The 16746-nt window shown below is 47.6% G+C and overlaps 1 protein-coding gene across 1 annotated transcript in view; it reads right to left on the bottom strand.

Annotated features, from left to right (window-relative positions):
• Positions 1–6844: 6844 nt before the first annotated feature.
• cdc14aa (cell division cycle 14Aa) overlaps positions 6845–16746 on the bottom strand; it is a 38614-nt gene continuing 28712 nt past the window's right edge. Inside the window, 2 exon segments of the mRNA XM_042717904.1 lie at positions 6845–6894; positions 6983–7237. The gene's annotated coding sequence lies outside the window, so the exon portion shown is untranslated.

The following is a 16746-nucleotide window of genomic DNA, read 5'->3' as shown; positions in this document are numbered from 1 at the left end:
TTTTTCCAAACTTGACCTCCGTCAAGGCTATCTCCAGGTTCCCCTCCACCCAGACAGCAGAAATCTTACTGCATTCATTACGCACTCTGGCGTATTTCGTTACACAAGGATGCCTTTTGGACTCAGCTCGGCCCCTAGCTGTTTTCAAAAAATCATGTCCACTATACTGGCTGGTGTCCCTGGCACTGCCATCTACCTTGATGACATCATTGTCCATGCCCCGAATGCAGTGATTCATGAACAGCGCTTAAGGACTACTTTTGCTGCACTCAGTCAACACAATTTGACTCTTAACATGGAGAAATGCTTATGTGCAGTACCAGAGGTTGACTTTGTTGGTTTTCATGTTTCAGCCGAGGGCCTGTCGCCATTGCACTCCAATATTGAGGCTATACATCAGGTGCCTGAGCCTTCATCCGTAGCACAGGTTGCATCGTTTCTAGGGATGACAACATACTATATGCGTTTTCTACCTCAGTACTCCACAATTACGTACCCTCTCCGCCAAACTGCTCAAAAAAGGATGCTCCATGGACCTGGTCTTCAGCCTGTTTTGATGCTGTGCGCACACTTAAGGAACTGTTGACAAGCCCACCTGTCTTGGCACACTTCAGTCTTGACTGCCCCACACTGGTCACTTGTGATGCTTCAGCTACTGCTGCTGGCGCTGTTCTTTCACAAATCCAGAATGGCATCGAACGGCCCGTGGCTTTTGCTTCTCGCGCATTCAGCCTGACCGAACTAAAGTACTCAACTGGAGAGAGGGAGGCTCTGGCTTGTGTATGGGCCTGCGAGCGTTGGCATGTCTACATTTATGGCCGAAAATTTACCCTTCGGACTGATCACCAAGCCCTCAGTGCACTTATGTCTCCTTCTGGGTCTGGTCACAAATCACTGCGCATGTACCGTTGGAATGACCGCCTCCAGCAGTATGACTTTACAATACAATACACCTCAGGCAGAGATAATGTAGTGGCTGATTTGCTGTCCCGTTCTGTGTCATCGCCCATTGCCTTCTGTCAGGTGGCTGAGGACAGGGACCTTATTCATTTAGTGCATGCACCCCTGACAGCCTTTGTGTCCTTGTAGGAACTCACAGCGGAGTCTGCTGCTGATTCCACACTATCTGCGGTCCGTGAGTATGTCCTGAATGGCTGGCCAACTCAAGTGGCAACAGATATCCAGCCATATGCCAGAGTGAAACACGAATTGTCATGCTGGAATGACACATGCTTGACTCGTGGACACTGCGCCATTATTCCTGCTAGACTCAGAGTACGAGTGCTGACCATGGCGCATGAGGGCCATCTCGGCATAGTCAGACTAAAGCAGCGCTGTAGGGATCTTGTATGGTGGCCGGGGTTGGACAAAGACATTGAACAGCTTGTTCGGGATTGTGCTCCATGTCTTGTAAGCGGGAAAACAGGCTCACCAGTTCCGGTGCCACTAGGGTCTTTGCCTTGGCCAACTCAACCGTGGGACCACATTCAGCTGGACATCTGTGGGGAACTCCATGACGTGCCTCATCATTTGCGTTTCCTTGTAGTAGTTTATGATCTACATTCGAAGTGGCCGGAGGTTACATCTGTGGGCTCGGTCACATCCAGTTCCATCATTGACTTTCTTGAGTTGCTCTTTGCCTGCTGGGGCCTGCCAAGGACTTTGACGACAGACAATGGCCCCCAACTAGTGTCTGCTGAGTTTACCAGCTACATCCAAAGCAAAGGCATCAAACACATTCGAACAGCTTACTATCACCCACAGTCGAATGGGGGCGTAGAAAGATTCAATCAGTCACTAAAAAATGGTCTGAGAGCCCACTTAGCGCAAGGCTGCTCTTTCAATGAGGCCTTGTCTCAGACTCTTCTACACTACAGAGCAGCTTAGCATGCCACCACTGGGGTGTCGCCAGCAAAACTGATGCTGGGGCGAGAGCTGGAGTTACCCCTGCATAGACTTTGCCCTCCTACTTCTCATGGTGGAAATCCTGTGGTAAAAGCCAGGGTACGTGAACAACAGCTCAAAGCACGGGGCAGATTCGATGCAAAGAAAAAGGCCCGGATTCCAAGAATCTTCCCAATGGACTGGGTGCGGGTTCAGCTGCCACACCGGAAAAACAAGCTCCACACTTTCTGGTCACAGCCCCAGCAGGTGCAAAAGCAGTTAGGTCTAGTTACATTCCAGCTATCTGATGGTTCCCGTTGGCATGCCAGTCGGCTTAGGAAAGTACCGTGCCCTTCTGGTGCAGATCACACCCGAGACACTGTGCTCCCTTGCTCTCTGCTCAGTTCTTCATACCCTCTGCCCCCAGCACAGCATCCAGTGACTCTGCAAGCAACATCCCTACCACCATCTGAACCATCACAAGGCAGGCCTACCAGATCGCACACTCTGCCTTCTCGCTTTCAGGATTACTTAACGTTCTTTCACACTTAGTTCACTGGGAGGGGAGGGGAAATGTTGCATGCTTAGTTAGATTTATAATCTGGTGTTTAATAAAAGTTATGTGTTTGTTACATTGATAAGATATAAAGAGCGCTGGTCACTTTAAGAGTTTGGAATGGACAGTGATGTTGACGCTAGAATGTTGTCACGCAGTCAGTGATGTGAGTGTTGAGTTGATGGAGTTCAGTAAGGTTGATGAGAACAATAAAAAGTAAAATAAGTTTAAGTACGAGTCCTCTTTACAGACATAACATTCTATATAGCTAATTTTCCGCTTCATGAAAACTGTGAGGGGGGTGAATTGTAATCAGTTTAAATTATATTAATTTAATATAATATATGCTTTTATAAAGTCTATGGTTAACAGAGCTTTATGAGACCGCGATGAGCTGAGATGTCAGCTTTTAATGAAAACAAAGGAAGAGCTGCTCGCATTCTGCCATGCCAAAGCCATGCTTGCTTTTCTATTAAAAATAACTGGTTTGTGAATGTTGATGCTTAGCCTAAATAACTGATATTTTATCGGGAGTTTTTATGCTGAGATGTTGTGGATCTTAGGGGATGTTACAGAACCATTTGATGTACATTTCTTTGATGTGCTGAAAAAAAATCTATATAGATTACTTTTATGTGGGCTTTTGCGGGCGGAAGCGGGACAAAACATGAATGTCGCAGGTGGGAGCGGATAATATATATTTCTGCGGGAGCGGGCGGGCGCGGGACAGAATCTTGCGTGAGCGCAGGTCTCTAGTCTGAGGCTATTAGCCCCGCCAGTGGAAAAGCGGCTAATGGGTGAAGATGGCAGACTACAGACTACAGACTACATGCGCGAGATGGATGTATGTGCATCTTGTCATGGCATTAGAGTTTACATATAGTCCTGTTGCGTCTAATATGAATAAACCCAAGCTATTCACAGATATTGCCAGATAATCGCTTTACCTCTACCCTACTTTTAACAGACTTGGATCGCTTGTGATTCTGGCTGTCATCCTTCCTTGCACTGTCTTGAGCCTTCACTTTGCCTATTATAAGCTATATTGTTATAAGCCTGGATAGCCCACAGTCATTATGCTACACCACATCACCCTCTGCTGGATGTAGAATGCTCTGCAGTACATTTTGTCATTTTAGAATGAAGGGTTAGTTCACCCCAAAATGAAAATTTGTTAATTTGCTTGTGTTTTACTCACCCTCGAAGCATCCTAGGTTTATATGACTTTCTTCTTTCAGATGAATCCAGTTGGAGTTATATTCAAAATTATCCTGGCTATTCCAAGCTCTATCATTGCTGTTAGTCGGGTGATGCAGTTGAACAGTCCACAAGTCATCAAATAAAGCGCGCGCATCCATAATAAAACGTGCTTCACATGGGGGTGAATAAAGGCTTCCCGTAGTGAATCCATGTGTTTTTGTAAGAAAAATATCCATATTTCAAACATAATAAACACTTTTCTCTCACTTCTGGTATCTGTCATAGGCGGAAGCCGTTCCGGCGGATGACGCAAGCACGTATGCACAGTGCGCACACCTCTGAGAAATGCTAGTGTCGTGAGTTTGTTAACAGGAGCAAAGGAAGCAAAGTTTCCTTACTTTAGCAAAGGAAAAACAATCTCCTCTTGGCTTATATCGAAATCCTCGGACATTTTGCATATCTTCGGTGTGTACTTCTAATTCCTGACTGGCGTTTAGTTCTCTCTCCGCGTTCGTCACTAATCACGCAACGCATACGTGTTGCCGCTGCTGCGTCATCCAACGGCACGGCTTCTGCGTATGACAAATGGCAGAAGTGATAGAAAAGTGTTTATTACGTTTGAAATATGGATATTTTTCTTACAAAAATGCTACAGGAGGCCTTTATTCACCCCCCATATCCGTGTGAAGCATGTTTTATTATGGATGCGTGCGCTTTATTTGACGACTTGTGGACTGTTCAATTGCAACACCTGCTGACTGCAATGACAGAGGTTGGAATAGCCAGGATAATTTTTAATATAATTTTTAATATTATTATATGACTGGATTCGTCTGAAAGAAGAAAGTAATATACCCCTAGGATGTTTCGAGGGTGAGTAAAACACAAGCCAGTTTTCATTTTTGGGTGAATTAACCCTTTACGTTCTACTTTTGTAGTTATTTTGGTGAAAGAAACTCAAAAGTAATATAGGAGTCATGTAACGCATTACAATTCTGAGACAGTAATATTGTAAGATAAGGAATTACTTTTAAATAACTGTAACAAGTAATCTATAATGTATTACAGTTTAGAAGTAACTTGCACACTTATATATATATATATATATATATATATATATATATATATATATATATATATATATATATATATACATACATATATATATACAGTCGTGGCCAAAAGTTTTGAGAATTACATAAATATTGGAAATTGGAAAAGTTGCTGCTTAAGTTTTTATAATAGCAATTTACATATACTCCAGAATGTTATGAAGAGTGATCAGATGAATTGCATAGTCCTCCTTTGCCATGAAAATTAACTTAATCCCAAAAAAACCTTTCCATTGCATTTCACTGCTGTCATTAAAGGACCTGCTGAGATCATTTCAGTAATCATCTTGTTAACTCAGGTGAGAATGTTGACGAGCACAAGGCTGGAGATCATTATGTCAGGCTGATTGGGTTAGAATGGCAGACTTAACATGTTAAAAGGAGGGTGATGAACCAAATCAACCTTCTTCCATTGTTAACCATGGTGACCTGCAAAGAAACGCGTGCAGCCATCATTGCGTTGCATAAAAATGGCTTCACAGGCAAGGATATTGTGGCTACTAAGATTGCACCTAAATCAACAATTTATAGGTTCATCAAGAACTTCAAGGAAAGAGGTTCAATTCTTGTAAAGAAGGCTTCAGGGCGTCCAAGAAAGTCCAGCAAGCGCCAGGATCGTCTCCTAAAGAGGATTCAGCTGCGGGATCGGAGTGCCACCAGTGCAGAGCTTGCTCAGGAATGGCAGCAGGCAGGTGTGAGCGCATCTGCAAGCACAGTGGGGCGAAGACTTTTGGAAGATGGTCTGGTGTCAAGAAGGGCAGCAAAGAAGCCACTTCTCTTCAAAAAAAACATCAGGGACAGATTGATCTTCTGCAGAAAGTATAGTGAATGGACTGCTGAGGACTGGGGCAAAGTCATATTCTCAGATGAAGCCCCTTTCCGATTGTTTGGGGCATATGGAAAAAGGCTTGTCCGGAGAAGAAAAGGTGAGCGCTACCATCAGTCCTGTGTCATGCCAAGAGTAAAGCATCCTGACGCCATTCATGTGTGGGGTTGCTTCTCATCCAAGGGAGTGGGCTCACTCACAATTTGCCCAAAAACACAGCCATGAATAAAGAATGGTACCAAAACACCCTCCAACAGCAACTTCTTCCAACAACCCAACAACAGTTTGGTGAAGAACAATGCATTTTCCAGCACGATGGAGCACCGTGCCATAAGGCAAAAGTGATAACTAAGTGGCTCTGGGACCAGAATGTTGAAATTTTGGGTCCATGGCCTGGAAACTCCCCAGATCTTAATCCCATTGAGAACTTGTGGTCAATCCTCAAGAGGCGGGTGGACAAACAAAAACCCACTAATTCTGACAAACTCCAAGAAGTTATTATTGAAAGAATGGGTTGCTATCAGTCAGGATTTGGCCCAGAAGTTGATTGAGAGCATGCCCAGTCGAATTGCAGAGGTCCTGAAAAAGAAGGGCCAACACTGCAAATACTGACTCTTTGCATAAATCTCATGTAATTGTCGATAAAAGCCTTTGAAAACGTATGAAGTGCTTGTAATTATATTTCAGTACATCACAGAAACAACTGAAACAAAGATCTAAAAGCAGTTTAGCAGCAAACTTTTAGAAAACTAATATTTATGTAATTCTCAAAACTTTTGGCCACGACTGTATATAGTAGTCAACATTTGAAGTGGATCAAAACCTTTCATCAAAGTTGTCCTAAAACCAAAACAATACCCGTTCTTGTCTTAGGACAACTTTGATTAACTTTTTTGATCAACTTCAAATGTTGACTACTGTATATAACCTCATTGGGGGCTGAGCCCCCCTAAAATGAAAATCCTAGAATCACCCCTGATACAGGTGCAAACTGACTTCCCATGCAATAACATTTCCTAAGCATGATCTCCAGAATGTAATAAATTCACCTTGGACTGTAATGTTGATTGTGCTTCTCTCAATGCCAAAGTCATTTTTTGCTTCACAGGTGTAAACCCCTGCATCAGTTATTTGGATTGATGAGATGTTTAAAAGCACAGTTGGTTCGTTCGGATCTCCAGTCGCAATGCTTTGGGACTGTTTGTACAGTTTCAGTTCTGCTGGCCCGCCGTCTAAAGAACAGAATATGCTTATGCTCTCTCCTTCTTTGGGCTCTTCTCTATGGCTTAACTGGATTTTGGGGATGTTTGGAGGACCTGCATTAAAAAAAAAAGGTTAAAGATCATGGCCAGGTTTAAAATGATTAGGCAAGACAGCTAATTCATCATGAATTAATTTACCCACCTACAACAGTGACTTGTACTCTCAACTGCTGGCTTCCCACGTGATTGCTTACGTTACACCAATACCAACCTGCCTGAGACCAGGAAGCATTATTTATTATCAACTTGTGGTTCTGACTCTGGAGTTCAGTCTCCCCTTGTTTCCACCAAACGATCGTTGGTTCAGGGTTTCCGTCTGCATGACATGTTATCTCCAAACGTTCACCAAGCTTTACTGAGGTATTATTACTGGAAACTTTTATAGTCCCTGGACCATCTGGGAATAAATTGTAGAGGTTTCATTGATGATGCATGAAAAGTGATTTAAAGGGGTCGTGAACTGAGAAACCAAAATTCACTTGACATGTAAGAAATATTTTGACATATAAGAGGTCATTGTAAATATCTAAATATTCCCTCACAGTTAAATAGTAATGACTTTATGAATTTCTTCACTGATAAAATAGATAACATCAGAAATACAATAACAAATGTAGATTCTACAGCGTCTAATACTTTAGTTTTATCTATCGCACCCAAAGATAAACTGCAGTGCTTTACAACTATAGGACAGGAAGAGCTAAATAAACTTATCACTGCATCTAAACCAACAACATGTTTATTAGATCCTGTACCCACTAAATTACTGAAAGAGTTGTCCCCTTTTAGTCGGTCACTCTCGACGCCACGTCGGTGACCGACGAAAATGGGATATCGCTTCGATAGACCAATCTACTTCGAGTGTAAACTAAACGAGCCAATGCACATTGGCATGCAATTATTGCATCCAGCTGCCACTGATCACAGCACGAGTATAATAAGGCAGCAGGTGCAATGCATACCAGCTTTTCGCTTCGGAGCCGAGCATTAGTATCGTTCTGCTCAACTGTGTCTGCTGTGAACTACAAGTTCAGCACGCTCTCGGAAGCTTCGTGTGTTGGCGAGACGGCGCTTCAGCGGTGGTCGTTCCAGCGTCGAGTGGATTGCACACTTCAGGCTGCACTACCCCCTGTCGTGTTGCAAGCGGCCAATTCCCCTGTGCGCCTCAGCACTAAAAGAGCATTTCCTAAAGAGCAAATTTCTCTAAAAGAGCTTCATGGGTGCATCTTTGTAAAGATGACGGATCGTCCTTATAAGGATGCCGTTTCACCCGTGCGTTTCTGGGTGCGGTCGTTACCTGGCAACGGGTAATGGTTACGAACGCTGTCTCATGTGTCTGGGCAAACCCGCTGAGGTAGCTTTCGTGGATGAGTCATCTTCCCTCTGTGGGAAGATGACCATCTCGGAGCTGCGAACCAGGCTCTGCTTCCTTCAAAAAAGGAAACCAACCCTCTGGGGACCATCACTCCTCTTGCATCTCCTGATCCAGAGGACGTAAACCCACGGAACGCGCTGGGCCCTCTTCAAAGAGCGTACCAGTGGTATCCAGTGGGCCTCCCCCTGACCAGATGTCGATCTCAGCATCGGAGGGAGAGCTGTCAGATGAAGATTCAGCTGTGCTGCTGCCCTCTGGGACGGTGGCGGAGCCTGAATTAGATCCGGAGATGACAGCTATGCTTTCCGCTGAGTACTGAGAGGGTAGGGCCGAGTGGAAATCTCCACCACACGTCCCGAGCCCTCGAGGCAGGATGATTGGTTTCTCAAGGGAGGGCGCGTGCTGGTTTTCAGTGCCCCCACCCTGGTGCCTTTCTTCCCGGAAGTGCATGACGAGCTCACCAGGTCGTGGATGGCACCTTTTACTGCCAGAAACTGGCTGGTGGGCTCCTCCTCCCTCACCCTGAGATGGCAGTGCAGCGAAGGGGTATTCAGTGATTCCCCCAGTGGAGCGGGGCGGAGCCCTCGATGCAAGTGTGCCCTAAGTCTGCCCTCCTGCTGGCGGGGAGACCCGGTGCTTCCTTCCCGGGCCTGTAGGCATTCGTCTGGTCTAATCGGCAGTGCCTATACGGCTTGCGGGGAAGCTGCTTCCGCCTTACACGCTATGGCGTTACTGCAGGTGCACCAGGCCAAGGCACTGAAGGACCTGCACGAGGGTGGTTATGATCCAGAAGTTCTGAAAACTCAGAACCGCCACTGGCCTCGCGCTCCGAGCGACGAAGGTCACCGTGCATTCTCTGGGTACTCCCATGTCTACGCTTGTGGTCCACAACCACCATCTCCCCCATTAAACCTGGGGCTGAGAGGAAGAGCAAGAGGCCCCGGTCCTTAATGCTTGTGTCCCAGACCGGCCTCTTCGGTGACGTGGTCGAGAACCTGGCCCAGCAGTGTTTGGCTGCACGGGAGCAGATTGAGGCGGTCCAACCTTCTGCCCGGCGGGCAGCTGCTGCCTCCACCCGTTCGCCGGTTGCAGCGCCCCAGCCCGCTCATCGCCGAGGGCGGCCCCTTGCGTCCACCGCGCTCCGGCGCCGCATCCGCAGCAGCCTCCAGCAAGTGGCGCCATAGAGCTGGGCGTAGGCAGGCCGCCCCACCCCCGTCCTGGCCCCCCGTCAAACCTGGCGGTGAGCGGAAGAGCAAGAGGCCCCGGGACGGGTTGCCCAGAGAGAGGTAGCCGCTTTCTGGGGGATGGTGAAAGCACCTCTCCCTCCCCTGGGGGAGGCCAGGGGAGAATCTGGAAATCTCGACGAGAGAGCGGTTTTCTTTATCTCTGGGTCCCAGTAGGGCATGGAGAGTTGTGGATGGCCAAGCACTGGACCTTACTCATCCTCCTCCTATGCCAGATGGCAGTAGCGGGCGGTTCGATAGCATCAACAAAGGCCCTACTCACGCACCCTCTGCCAAGCTGTGGAACCAGGTGAGCCTTGCACCCCCACACTCGCACCACACTCAGGCCTGCTCACAAGCCGCCCGAGATGGGTCCCTGTGTTCCACCTCGCTGCCCCCCTGCGGGTACGGCTGTGGTTCCGCTGGTCCCGCTTGTACGGTTTCTAAGTGCCTGGTCAGCGCTACCCAGCCCGTCTCATTGGCTCCTGCGGACCATCAGCCTCGGCTATACGATTCAGTTCGCCCGGCGTCCCCCCAAGTTCAGCGATTTCCGCTTCACTACAGTGAAAGCATCCGATGCCCCTGTTCTGCGGGAAGAGATCGCAGTCTTACTGGCGAAAGACGCGATAGAGCCGGTCCCTCCAGCTGATATGAGGACGGGGTTATACAGCCCCTACTTCATTGTACCCAAGAAAGGGCGGTGGGTTACGACCGATCTTGGATCTGTGATTTTTGAACCGGGCCCTTCATCGGCTACCGTTCAAGATGTTGACGCAGAAATGCATCTTCGAGTGCATCCGTCCCCGAGATTGGTTTGCAGTGATCGACCTGAAGGACGTGTACTTTCATGTATCGATCCTACAGACCTTTTCTGTGGTTTGTGTTCGAAGGATGGGCATATCACTACAAGGTCCTGCCCTTCGGGCTGTCCCCGTCTTCCCGTGTCTTCACGAAAGTCACAGAGGCGGCTCTTGTTCCCCTCAGAGAGCAGGGTGTTCGTATTCTCAACTATCTAGACGATTGGCTGATACTAGCACAATCTCGGGATCAGTTGTGCGAGCACAGGGACCTGGTGCTCCGCACCTCAGCCTGTTGGGCCTTCGGGTCAACTGGGGAAAAGAGCAAACTCTTGCCAATGCAGAGGATCTCTTTTCTCGGTATGGAGTTGGATTCGGTCGAACAGACAGCACGCCTCACAGAGGCACGTGCGCGGTCGGTGCTAGCCTGCTTCACTACATTCAAAAGCAGGACAGCGGTCCCACTGAAACTCTTTCAGAGGCTCCTGGGGCATATGGCGGCCGCAGCGGCACTTACACCGCTCGGCCTGTTACATATGAGACCGCTCCAGCACTGGCTTTATGGCCGAGTCCCAAGGTGGGCGTGGAAGCGCGGCATTCACCGGGTCCAAGTTACACCGGCCTGTCACCAAACCTTCACCCCGTGGTCAGATCTTGTGTTTCTCAGGGCAGGGGTGCCCCTACAGCAGATCTTCAGGCATGCTGTGGTTTACACGGATGCCTCCACCACGGGCTGGGGGGCCACGTACAACGGGCATGCAGTCTCAGGGGTTTTGGACGGGCCCGCAGCTGCAGTGGCACATCAATTGCCTAGAGTTGTTAGCAGTGCACCTTGCCTGGAACCGTCTCAAAGGTGACTTACGAGGCAAGCATGTGCTGGTCCGAACGGACAACACAGCGACCGTTGCGTACATCAACCGACAAGGTGGTCTGCACTCCCGTCGCATGTCACAACTCGCCCGCCACCTCCTCCATTGGAGTCGGAAGGTTCTGAGGTCTCTTCGTGCCGTTCACATTCCAGGCCTGCGCTCAGCGTACAGCCGACGAGCTGTCTTGAGCAATGCTCCCGGGAGAATGGCGACTCCATCCCCTGACGGTCCAGCTGATTTGGAGGCGGTTCAGAGCCGCTCAGGTAGACCTGTTTGCTTCTCCAGAGGACCGCTCACTGGCAGTTGTTCTACTCCCTGACCGAGGGAACTCTCGGCATGGACGCACTGGCACACAGCTGGCCGCGGGGGCCTACGCAAGTATGCGTTTCCCCCAGTGAGCCTTCTTGCACAGACACTGTGCAAAGTCCGGGGAGGACGAGGAGCAAGTCTTGATAGTGGCGCCGTATTGGCCCACGCGGAACTGGTTCCCCGAACTAGCGCTCCTCGCGACAGCCCCTCCTTGGCCGATTCCTCTGAGGAAGGATCTACTGACTCAGAGACGGGGCACCGTTTGGCACCCCGCGTCCAGACCTTTGAAAACTCCATGTCTGGTCCCTGGACGGGACGCAGAGGTTCTAGGTGACCTGTCCCAGGAGGTAGTGAACACCATCACTTCGGCAAGAGCACCGTCTACGAGACACGCTTACGCCTTGAAGTGGAACCTGTTCGTCGAGAGGTGTTCTTCTCGCCGAGAAGACCCCCGAAGATGCCCGATTGCGGTTGTGCTTTCCTTTCTGCAGCAAAGGGCTGGAGCGAAGGCTGTCTCCCTCCACCCTCAAAGTCCAGGGTTGCCGCTATTGCTGCGTACCATGACCCCGTGAATGGGAAGTCTTTAGGTAAGCATGACCTCGTCATCAGGTTCCTTAGAGGGGCCAGGGAGGTTAAAATCCTTCCCGGCCCCCCTCCATACCCTCTTGGGACCTGACTCTGGTGCTGAAATCACTACAGCAGGGCCCATTCGAGCCTTTGCATTCAGTCGAGCCAAAGTTTCTTTCATTGAAAACTCTGCTCCTGCTTGCTCTGGCCTCCATCAAGAGGGTAGGGGACCTGCACGCATTTTCGGTCGATGATTTGTGCCTAGAGTTTGGGCCGGCTGACTCCCAGGTAATCCTGAAGCCCCCTGGCCCGGCTACGTGCCCAAGGTTCCCACTACACCCTTCAAAGACCAAGTGGTGAACCTGCAAGCGCTGCCCCTGGAGGAGGCAGACCCAGCCCTAGCTTTGCTCTGTCCCGTCCGAGCATTGAGATGCTACGTAGACCGGACACAAAGCTTCAGGACCTCAGACCAGCTCTTTGTCTGTTACGGAGGCCGGCAGAAGGGGAATGCCGTCTCTAAGCAGAGGATGACCCACTGGATTGTGGATGCCATTACCCTGGCTTATCAGGCACAGGGTGTGCCCTGCCCATTCAGGTTGCGAGCTCACTCAACTAGAAGTGTTGCTTACATGCTATGGCGTTACTGCAGGTGCACCAGGCCAAGGCACTGAAGGACCTGGGGGGCTGGGTGACCCCTAACACATTTGCTAGGTTCTATAGCCTTCGTGTAGAGCCGGTATCCTCCTGTGTTCTCACCTCAAACGGGTAGTGGCACCGAGAGGCCCCGGTTAGTGTCGGCATGCTAAAACTGCTCCAGAGTGTCCGTACTGTAGACCCTGTTGAGATCCTCCATCACCCTAGGCAGCTGGACACGGCGGAACGTCCGGCGCCAGGCCTTCATGATGAATCCGCGAGAACCATGGAAGGGTGGGTTCCATATTGAGACCTAAGCGGTACTCGTATGCGTATAGTCCACGATACAGCCTTAGAGCCCGTGTTTCCCCGGCAGACTTCTGCCTTTCCAGGAGGGTTTGAATCACCTCAAATTTCTCCATATACACCTAAACGGATGCTATATGTGTATTTGCTCCCGAGACCTCCTTCGGGAAGGATGGAGCCTCCGCAGCGTCCCTGTTCCAAGTGGAACGGGTACGTTTTCCCAGTGTTGTCCAGTCTCACCCAGTGAGGTAGTGCTTTGACAATGGTGAGTGGAACTACTTGTTCCGAGCCCCGGCCTACACCTAATAGGGGCGCAGGCGGCTCGCACAGGGCACTGGAAGGGGCAGCACCCATGGCGCTTTGGTAGGGATCCCATTTTCGTCGGTCACCGACGTGGCGTCGAGAGTGACCGACTGAAAGGGAACGTCTCAGTTACGTATGGTAACCCTCGTTCCCTGAAGGAGGGAACAGAGACACCACGTCCCGTCTCCATGGTTGCTGTACCACCGCTGAGCCGCCAGGTCTCCGGCTCGGCTCCTCAGTGAAAACCTGGTATGCATTACACCTGCTGCCTTATTATACTCATGCTGTGATCAGCGGCAGCTGGATGCAATAACTGCATGCCAATGTGCATTGGCTCGTTTAGTTTACACTCGAAGTAGATTAGTCTATCGTAGCGATATCCCATTTTCGTCGGTCACCGACGTGGCGTCTCAGTTCCCTCCCTCAGGGAACGAGGGTTACCATACGTAACCGAGACGTTACCTGTAGCAGAAAAACCGCTTCTCAATATTATTAACTCGTCGTTATCTTTAGGTCACGTCCCAATACCATTCAAGCTGGCGGTTATTAAGCCTCTTATTAAGAAACCACAACTAGATACTAGTGAACTGGCAAATTACAGACCCATTTCAAATCTTCCATTTATGTCTAAAATTTCAGAAAAAGTTGTGTCTGCTCAATTGTGCTCCTACCTGCAAAAAAATGATCTCTATGAAGAATTTCAGTCAGGTTTCAAGGCCCCATCATAGCACAGAAACTGCACTTGTTAAAATTACAAATGACTTGCTTCTTGCTTCAGATCAAGGCTGCATCTCATTGCTAGTTTTACTTGATCTTAGTGCTGCGTTCGACACCATAGATCACGACATACTCATAGATAGATTACAAAACTATACAGGTATCCAAGGGCAGGCTTTAAGATGTTTTAGATCCTACCTGTCCGATCGCTACCACTTTGTTTATCTAAATGGGGAGTCATCTCATTTATCACCAGTAAATATGTAGTGCCACAAGGATCTGTCCTAGGTCCTCTGCTATTTTCAATATACATGTTGCCCCTTGGTAATATCATTAGAAAATACGGGATTAGTTTCCACTGTTATGCTGATGATACTCAACTATATATCTCAACAAGACCAGGTGAAGTTTCAAAATTATCTAAGCTAACAGAGTGTGTTAAAAATGTAAAAGATTGGATGACCAATAATTTCTCCAATAAAATTCAGATAAGACAGAGATATTACTTATTGGACCAGAAAACATTACACAGAATCTCGTAGATTACAATTTGCAATTAGACGGATGTACTGTTACTTCCTCTACTGTCAAAAATCTGGGTGTTATATTAGACAGTAACTTGTCTTTTGAAAATCATATTTCCCATGTTACAAAAACAGCATTCTTCCATCTTAGAAACATTGCCAAGCTACGAAACATGTTACCTGTTTCTGATGCAGAAAAGCTAGTTCATGCATTCATGACCTCTAGACCTCTTAGATACTCGGGGAGTCGTGGCCTAATGGTTAGAGAGTCGCTCCCAATCGAAGGGTTGTGAATTCGAGTCCCGGGCCGGCAGGAATTGTGGGTGGGGGGAGTGCATGTACAGTTCTCTCTCCACCTTCAATACCACGACTTAGGTGCCCTTGAGCAAGGCATCGAACCCCCAACTGCTCCCCGGGCGCCGCAGCATAAAATGGCTGCCCACTGCTCCGTGGTGTGTTCACAGTGTGTGTGTGTGTTCACTGCTCTGTGTGTGTGCACTTCGGATGGGTTAAATGCAGAGCACTAATTCTGAGTATGGGTCACCATACTTGGCTGAATGTCACCGCTTTTTTTAAATGCTCTCACTTTAGACTGGACTATTGTAATGCACTGCTAGGTGGTTGTCATGCATCCTCAATAAACAAGCTACAGGTAGTCCAAAATGCAGCGGCTAGAGTCCTTACCAGGTCAAGAAAATATGATCATATTACCCCAATACTACAATCTTTACACTGGGTACCTATTAAGTTCCGTATCAGTTACAAAATATTATTACTTACTTATAAGGCCCTTAATGGCTTAGCTCCTGCGTACCTAACTAGTCTTCTACCACGCTACAACCCATCACGCTCCCTAAGGTCACAAAACGCTGGACTTTTGATAGTACCTAGGATAGCAAAGTCCACTAAAGGAGGTAGAGCTTTTTCGCATTTGGCTCCCAAACTCTGGAATAGCCTTCCTGATAATGTTCGGGGTTCAAACACACTTACTTTGTTTAAATCTAGATTAAAAACACACCTCTTTGGCCAAGCATTCAAATAATGCATCTCATAATTTTGGACTGCAGTTATATCTGATCAAATGTGCATTATAATTCTTTAGCTTGGGTTAAACTAATTAATTTTACTTGGCTGGAACAGCAGCTACGCTAATTATGTCTCTATTTGTTTCTCTGCTTTGCCACGGGATTTACATCCCGTGGTAACTAGGATTTACACAAGCTCCAGTCTGGATCCAGAACACCTGAGAAGAGATGATGCCAACCCCTCAGAGGACCTCAGATGATGCTAACCCAGAGACAACATACAGAACTACCACATTTTGCTATAAGTTTGATTGTATAATTGCTGTTAATAGTGTTAATCGTCTGTTTGTTTACGTCTTTTATTGACTTTTCTGAACATTTCTGCCATATGCACATGAACTGACAGTCACCACTGATAAGCTACTACTAAATATTGTAGAAACTTAATTTTCTGTAAAGTTGCTTTGTAATGATTTGTATCGTAAAAAGCGCTATACAAATAAACTTGAATTGAATTGAATTGTACTAAAAAGTGACCAGACGTGCCACTTCCCAGGGACGTGTTCTGCACAGGATTTCTAAATTGGCTAAAATTAACAGATGTTGGTTGTTTTTGCTGTGCTGGTCGATTTCTGACAGTAAAGTACAGCGAGAGCTAGAGAGCAGAGCAGACAGCTCCATGCTTTCGAATCACTCTCAACGGTACTTTGATGTCATACAACAATCAATCGCCGCAGCGCAAACAACCAACACCTGGTTACTTTTGGCAATTTAGATATCCTGTACTGAACGTGGCCATGGGAAGTGGCACGCCTGGTCACCTTATTGTACTATAAAAACATCCTTTAAATTTCAGAACCCAAAACTTTCTTTTTGTAGTCTAAAAATGGCTTATAATGAAGCCACTCTGCCAAAACGGCAGCTTGAGGAATGTACCATTCTATGATGTAATTGTGTGGATAAGTACCTGCTCCACAGAAGAAGATAAAATAATTTATGAATGTAGTGCAATGCAGGTCTATGCAGAAACCTGCATTCGCCGGAATGATAAATGATAAAAGCACACCTGTTGTTGTTCCATCACAGCTGGTACAAGTGAAAATGGCAAATGAACAGCCAAAAAAAAAATATATATATATATTATTATTGTCATAAAGTGGGTTGTCTAATTGCCGACCATTTAGAATTGGAACGTAAACAACATCTTCTGTTTCTGTTCTTCATAACAGAAACCTGTTGCTTTGGTAAAAACTATCAC

The sequence above is a fragment of the Cyprinus carpio genome, chromosome B2 (genome assembly GCF_018340385.1).
Source record: "Cyprinus carpio isolate SPL01 chromosome B2, ASM1834038v1, whole genome shotgun sequence".
In the NCBI taxonomy this organism is placed as follows: domain Eukaryota; kingdom Metazoa; phylum Chordata; class Actinopteri; order Cypriniformes; family Cyprinidae; genus Cyprinus; species Cyprinus carpio.
Note: the sequence above shows the minus strand (reverse complement) of the source record. Positions and strands in the feature narration are given on the sequence as shown.